Source organism: Acartia tonsa, chromosome 7 (assembly GCF_053477335.1).
Source record: "Acartia tonsa isolate MP-2025a chromosome 7, ASM5347733v1, whole genome shotgun sequence".
NCBI lineage: Eukaryota > Metazoa > Arthropoda > Copepoda > Calanoida > Acartiidae > Acartia > Acartia tonsa.
In genome coordinates this window covers 29,131,684-29,139,775 of record NC_137266.1, presented here as the reverse complement: position 1 = coordinate 29,139,775, position 8,092 = coordinate 29,131,684, and positions in this window count along the sequence as shown.

Here is an 8,092-nt window from a genome sequence, read left to right as displayed (position 1 = left end):
CCCAAATATTTCCCTTGATTCAACAATTCTGATTTCTGATACATTTCATATTTTTATGAGGGCATTGCAATATCATAGAGTATGACATAAGAGTAAACATTGTAAAAATATATTAACTGGATGTAGATGGGGGGAATTGTACCTTAAATTATCAGAAACCCCAACCCTCCGGCCCCCACCTCAAAAAAAAAAAAATAAAAGCTTGGATGTTCTTGAGTGAAAGATACAAAAAAATGACATGATAAAAAAAGTTATTAGTAATTTAGAAAAAAATCAAACAATAAATGCTGTCTGAATAAGAAAGAAAAAAGGAAAAATAGTAAATTTTACTCTTTTTTATTACTCTTTGAAATAAGAATTCAGTTTGATCTTTTAAAGCATAGTTTGTCAAATCTGGGATTCATCTTACACATACAATTCTATAGTAGCAAAGATACTCTTAACTAGCTTATGTGTCAGTCTGCCTGTCTGTTAATCTGTGAAAAAGTGCAGTTATTTGTATTTTTTGGAACTTCTTTTCAGTTCTATCCTAAGTAGTAAGGATTTTTGTTTGTCCGTTAAGTTTTCCATTTTATGAAATTTTCTCTGAGGACTGGGATGGTTTTAGGCTTTTTTATTAAAAATTTGGGATGGTGTTAACCATTTGTCTGCCTCTTAAATCTACATTTGAATACAGAGGAGCGCAGCAACTAGTATTTCATTGTTTAATTATTAAAATGAAGATACATTCTCTAAAATGCATAATCTTCATAGATTTTTGTATCTTCAACATTTTTAAATACTTCGCTTTAATTGAACTTGATGTCCTTGTTAAAAATTCAAAACGTACACGCATATTATTTCTATACATATGTATATCTTTCATATTATTTCATATATACAAGAAAATAAGTAGAATCGTTGAATCAAAAAAAAAGATTTATTTGTAGTTAAGTGATTTTTTTAAATAAAAAAAACTTATGTGTTTTATTTCTAAAACTTATTTTTATTTAATAAATTATTGTTATTTTTACATAATCTGTTTTTTAATATAAATAATGTACCTTAACTTTTTATCTTAATACGGTATACCAGAAAATGCACAAAAAAATGAAACCATAGGGCAACAAGAGATTAATATTTACCGACCAATCAGAATCAAGAATGATAGTAGCCATCCGACCAATGAGAAGAATGCGCGCCAAAATCTCCGAGAAGTAAGTGAGAGTGTAGGGAAGGGGGAAACAATTAGACTGGTGATTAGAGATTAGATAACAATGTTCACTATATCTATTGAAGTCTTCTCTTTCATTTTATAAATGTCTGCATTCAAAATTAAGAGATACAAGAGTTTCTGCAATAGTTTCTTTGAATGACATGTATAAATGTATCTTTGATTAAATACCAAAGAATCAAAATCTTTTTAAAAAATTATTTTGGTCCCTATGGGAAGCTAAACCCCTGCGAGTTGCTATCCCTTGGAAGTGTTCTTTTGGTAAAATGAAGGCAAAATTCTAGCCGTTTTGAGATTTTAATGTAAATGTACATGAATGATTAGACATGCACTAAAATATAGTATACTCCTTTTATATAAAGTAGTAAGGTTTATTTGTTTGTCAAAGCACTGAACTACATTTTAAGTAAACTAGGATGTCTTTTTTCTGCCCCCTACTCCTGTTTGACTGCAGATTCCCTAGTTGCTAGTGACGGAACCGCTGCACTGGCAAGAATAAAAGAAAAGCTGCAGTTTTTTTGTGATTCAGAATTTTTATCAAATGGTGATCTTTTTCCTTGTTTGGGTTTTATTTGGATAGGTACATAAATAACCAGTATTTATCCATGGCTTTAGTCATATATGTATCTGGGGTCAAGAGAAACAAAAATAGTTTATTAATTAATTGAAATTCAATGGGAAAATTAAAATCAAGAAATTTAGAAACAAAAAAACTTTCCTATAAAGTATAAAACTGTCCTATAACCTTTTAAAAATATTTGTACGTTTTAGTCAGTGTTCAAACGAGTAAGGGTTTTTGTCTGAAGCTGAAGATTTCTATTATTACTGAACCAAAGTTCTTTATTTAAGGGAAGCTTCACAGAGGTCCTGTAATAGTTTTAGGCTGTTTTATTTTTGGATTCACATAGGTTTTAAACTACTTTTTACGCAACTCTGCTCCTTCGATTATAGTGACACTAAATGCAAAGGCGCAGTAAAAAAGTAAATTTAAAAGTACCTTTAATTTTTTACTGACATGCGGAATTATAATATGTTAATTTAAAAGATAAAAATACATTGTAATTTTTTTCATTTTTTTCAGGTAATTTACATGTCAATATATCTCTGAATAGTGGTCACTAAAAATGCGTGGATTTGTGACAGAAAAAGCTATTTCAATAATATTTTATGGCCCAGGATCTACATTTTTATGTACCCTTCCCGAGATATTATAGAAAAAGTAAATATTTTTTGTTGGGTTAGAGCGAAAATGCTTGGATGTTAATATTTTTACAATAGAAGAAAAGTGTACAATGGAAAAATTCTAAAATTTATTATTTAAATATCTAACTTTAATTTTAGTCCTATTTTACTGTTATTTTTTTCTCTTGATTAAAAATAAGTATGTTTAAGTTGACTTTTTCTTTTAAATTTGTTTGAAAAAGATTTCTATCTGAATCAGGGGCGTCCAAGCTTTTTTATTTGGGGGGGGGGGGGGTAAAAAATTTTTAAGGGGGGGTAATTTGCTTTTTGGAGGGGTAAAATGGCAAATGCAAATAAACAACCTATGTTTTTAAAAGATACATTTGCTAATGCAAATATCTTATTTCCACTCCATATTAGGATATTAAGAATAGGATACCTGGGTTTGTTTCCGGTGTACAGTTAGGACTTTGAAGCAAAGGTCATGCATTATTTGTCGTTTTCTGTAACAGTTTGTGCTATTTTTTCATAATGTTCAAAAATGTACAATGTGAACCAACAACTTTTAATATAACTAGAGACAACGACAACCTACCACTCTCAATTTTCCAATTAAAAGATTTGAGAAGGAGTAATTTTTCTAGGAAAGATTTCTCTTGGGAGGGAAGAGGTATCCTTTCCAGATATAGTTTTAACCGATCCCTGAGAAGCTTTATTGTAAAGGAGAACCATATCGTTTCAGCGATTAGCGAGATCCTTCGCTAGACACACACAGACAGATATATAGACGCACATCCTGTTATTTTAGACCAAATGATCATTTCCAGAGTCTGTGAATTTTTTAGCTTTGTTTCCTTTAAAAATGAAACTACAACCCTAATGTATCGAAAGACAATGTTCATAAATAAAGATGGCTAATCTATGTAGATTTTATCAGGGAGGGAGAGGACATTAGGATGTTTATTACACTGCACTGGTCCGCAAAGTTATATAAAAACATTGTCTTATTCGTTGGCTTAACAACTTTGGGGACTTTTATCGAATTTTTATTGGTTGGTTCATTTAGTTGAGTGTCCAAACGTTCCCGACACTAATTGTAATCTACATAATTGGTGATTTTGTGTTTCATCATTGGGATGTACATATCAATTAACCGGCCATAGTCTTACTCCTGAGATTTTACAGAATCACAGTCACACACATACACACACAAACACATACACACACACACACACACGCATACAAATATTGATATCTATAACTGTGCAAAAGATAGATAAATAAAAATAATAATAATAATATACTTAGATTTTTTAGAAAGCAGCTACTCATTTCTGATCTCAAAGAAGCTTGTATGAGCTAAAGGAAGGTTTTTTTAAACATCGATCTTTGGCTTAGCTCCTAGCTCCTAAAAGATCCGTCAAAGAATCTCAATAAAAAACTTAATATTTTTTAAAATAGATATATGTCTCATCCCCTATCAAAATCAACTAAAACCATTGTATGGCCTTAGGAATATTCCTTGAAAAGCATAAATTTATAGCCCAGAGGTGGATTAAAAATAACCAAGTATCTCTTAATTGGATATGGTAGCAAAATCACCAAAACCATTTTTGTAAAAAAAATCTTCCAGATTCCTATTAAAAATCTTCAAAATTGGATAAACCTTGTTTTGTTTTAAACACTTATCTTTAGATAAAATTTGTTCCTAATGCCTAATAAATCTATTAAACAAAATATTACCATATTGGCTCTCTGAATGCTGACCATTTCAAGTACCTAATCCATTTTCCCCCATTTCCTAAACTACAATTTCTCCCCTTTTTTAAAAGGGAAGTTTTTCTATAATTTGGGGAGGTCCGTCAGTCCGCAACGGTTAGCTCTTTCGTTAATTTAAAAATGTTAGAATTACCATATATATTACATGCTTTGCATGATGATTCCTATAAATTATAATAGTTTGAAACGACTTGCAAAGCATAGCAGCTCTATATTCGTTACCAGAAAGTCCGTACGTCCATTTTAAACTTGTAAATTAATAATTACATATTCAGTTCTGGCACACTACAATTGTTAATGCTCGTTTGTCCTACAGTTTCACTTTCATGGATGTTGTCATCCTTGTATGTCTCTATATTCTGATGATTAACAGAGCTAATCCTACTCTTAATGAGTGTTCTAACTTAACAAACAATATAGATTATCAGCAAAATTGTATCAACTTACAAATAGATACTATTCGAGACAAGCAAGATAAAAAAAATATAGCGGCTACGCCACTAGAAGCCTATAAAGAAACTGGAGGGAATTGGTGGTTAAGATACTTTCCCCCAAAATAGTTATAAACCTTCCCTTACCTATATAAAGCTACACTGTAAAAGAGAACAATATCTGTTCAGCGATTGTAGAGATTTTCGCTACAGATAAAAAATCTTTCTACTTTATATAATAGGATATTTTAACCTGCTCCGGACAAATACTAAGCTTACCTGAAAATCGAGATCTTAAATTAGTAAATTTGAAAGGACACATATCCATTTAATCTAGTATTAGCTAATCTTTTTACTCAAACATATATAGCAAAGTATTTCTTAATGGTGTGCCATTCATTTCACCAAAAGTATCATCATATTAAAATGCCGGAACCGCAAAGTATTACTACAGCACAAACTATATCATTACATTTGCTTCTATATCATCATTTATTAGCTTTTCTTATCGTGCTATTGTGAATTTTGCGAATAAGTTAAAATGCAGATGTGATGGAACAGCCATCTAAATATCTAAACATAGATATGATTTTATAAGAATTAAATCATTTGAAACAAAAGTACACATATGTTACCATCTGTGTTTAATAGAATGAAATAAAATATACAAGCCTATCTAATTCCTCATAGGTAGATCTATCTACAACACAGCTTAACTAAGATAGGTATCTCTTATGTGAATCTAATCAAGTTGCAAGAGTTTTTAAACTGTCATTACAGTCTCTGAAACTGTTAGTTAAAGTGATTAAAGTTTTTAGGAAAGCTTCATATTAAATTTTCAAATGAGAGGCTAATCACTTTTTGTTCAAGCATAATTGCTTTAAGAAATTTCCCAAGAAGCGGACAAAACCTATTTTGGGCACTTGAGGTAAAGTGAGGGGAGAAAGTGGGCACCTGCCCCTCATTTTCAATTTCAAAAAGAAAAAATATTTTTGAGGGGTGTCATTTTTTTCTAGAGGTGATTTCTCTTTGGAGCGTGGAGGTACCCTCCCGAAAAAAGGTAAAATTCTTTCCTGGGCTTATAAGCAGCTTTACTGTAAAGGAGAACCATATATGTTAAGCGGTTAACGAGATCCTTCGCTACATACAAAAACAGGTTACTACTTTATATAATAATTGTTATAAAGGGTGTTAAAATAAAAACCAATCGCTTCACTTTTTTCAATATAAACCCTACAGTTTTGGTCCAAAACTAATAAAAAATAATACAATTCATGCCCAAGCAATGACAATGAGAAAACAATATTGAATTTTGAATCTACTCACCCTTCCAGAGCCCTAGAGCTTAAGACCTAGCCCTTGCAGAGAAATTTTCCCTACGCCGAAAGTGCATATTCTAATACAAATTTGTCTTTTTAAAAACCAATCGCTCACAATTTGAACCACCATAAGTACTTGAAATCTTGTAGATAAACCCCATAATTTTTGGAGTTTTTGATGGGGCATGTAAAGACCTTTCTTTAGACACCTTAACAAGGTTTCTAACACAATCTTAGCCAATTTGGCATAAAAAAGAAAGACCTGGCAATCATCAAGAACTAGGAATAGACAGAGCCGTCATGCCTTAAAGTTGGATGGGAATGTCTTTTTATGTCAAATTGGCATAGATTGAGTTAGAAACCTTGTTAAGGTGTCTAAAGAAAGGTCTTTACCTGCCCCATCATAAACTCTGAACATTAAGGGGTCTATCTCCAAGATTTGAAGTACTTATGGTGGTTTAAATTGTAAGCGATCGGTTATTTTTTTAACACCCTTTATGTATAAACACAATTTAATTTTTTAACTTTCTTTATTGATGAAATACATATGTTTCTCTATAAAAATAGATCATCAGTTCCAATTAAAATGTATAAAGTAAGAGTTAAAAAAATATATGTCCTTGCATTTTGAATCCTTTTAAAAGACTAAATAAGAAAGAAGTGTTAGAAAATTATACCCCTGCGGGGTTTTTTACTGCTTATATCCTCTTGGGGTTGGGGGGAGAATTAGCATCTTTATACAGTGTGTTTTTTTTTATGAGCACTTTTTTGAAAGCAATTTTACCCCACTTATAGTTATCAGAATTTAATGATTAATGGCTTATTTTCTTCGTTTTTTAAGGGAAATTATGAAACAACCAAAAAAATTACAGTTTTTGTTGAAAAAGTACAGTAAAGTTGAAAATTAAAAACTTAGGTGTCAACATCTAAAAATGGTTTTAGCGCATTTTTATTATGTTCAAATATTCTACCTTTTGCAAGAATGGCTGCAAAACGCTTCAAAGTTGAGATATAGAGCTATAAATTTATACAGATTCTATTGGGGACATGTACTAGAATAGGTCAAAGTTTGAAGGCCATATCTCAATCAGGGAGAAAGTACTGACCCCCCAAAGTCGACTACTGAAAATCCAATTTTGAGCATAAGAAAAATGCGCTAAAACCATTTTTAGATGTTGACACCTAAGTTTTTAATTTTCAACTTTACTGTACTTTTTCAACAAAAACTGTAATTTTTTTGGTTGTTTCATAATTTCCCTTAAAAAACGAAGAAAATAAGCCATTAATCATTAAATTCTGATAACTATAAGTGGGGTAAAATTGCTTTCAAAAAAGTGCTTATAAAAAAACACACTGTATAAAACGGGGGAGGTGTTTAAAGAGAATCTTTAAAGAGAAAAATATAGGTCATATTTTATCATTTGCAGTTTTACAAATTATTACATATTATATACAAACTTAGACAATTTACTGTATTTACTCTGTATACTAATTTACTGTTCTTTTTTAACCTGTCAATGTTTCTAATTTGTAATTGTTGTGCTACACAATTATTCCTGAAGACAACTTATTTCCTATTTTTATGTTTGAGATGGTCCGATATTCTTGAATTGATCCTACCTAGTCTCAATACAGAGATGAATTATAGATTTAATTTTACACATTTGACAGCTACATTTAATACAGAGATAGGTACGGGGATGGTGCAGCTAATTTTTTTAAGTACCTGCCCTCGGAAATTAATGATTTCTATAAAAAAAAACATGATAAAATTGTAACACTTTTTTCATGTGAATCATACTTCCATTTACGGTATGCTCCAACTTTTAATATTCCAGATTTTTCGAAATGAAGCAACTTTTAAATCATATTTTTTTTTCTTTCTGAAGCTCTCTGAGATTTTAACCTCATATTTTCACGAATCAGGGCATGGCTACTATCATAGACGTAATTGTCCTTGTTTAAAACTTAATTACTTACAGATTGAGATAGAACAATTTATGTTTTACACATTGGACTTTTTTTATTTGTCATTTTGCTTTTCTAAGCCCAAGAATTTCATTTTATTAACCCTTTCCCCTCTCTTTCATTCCTAGCGTGGAAAATTTTCAATTTAATTTTTCTATAAAATTGACATAATACGAGTAAAGGGATTTCATAAACGTATA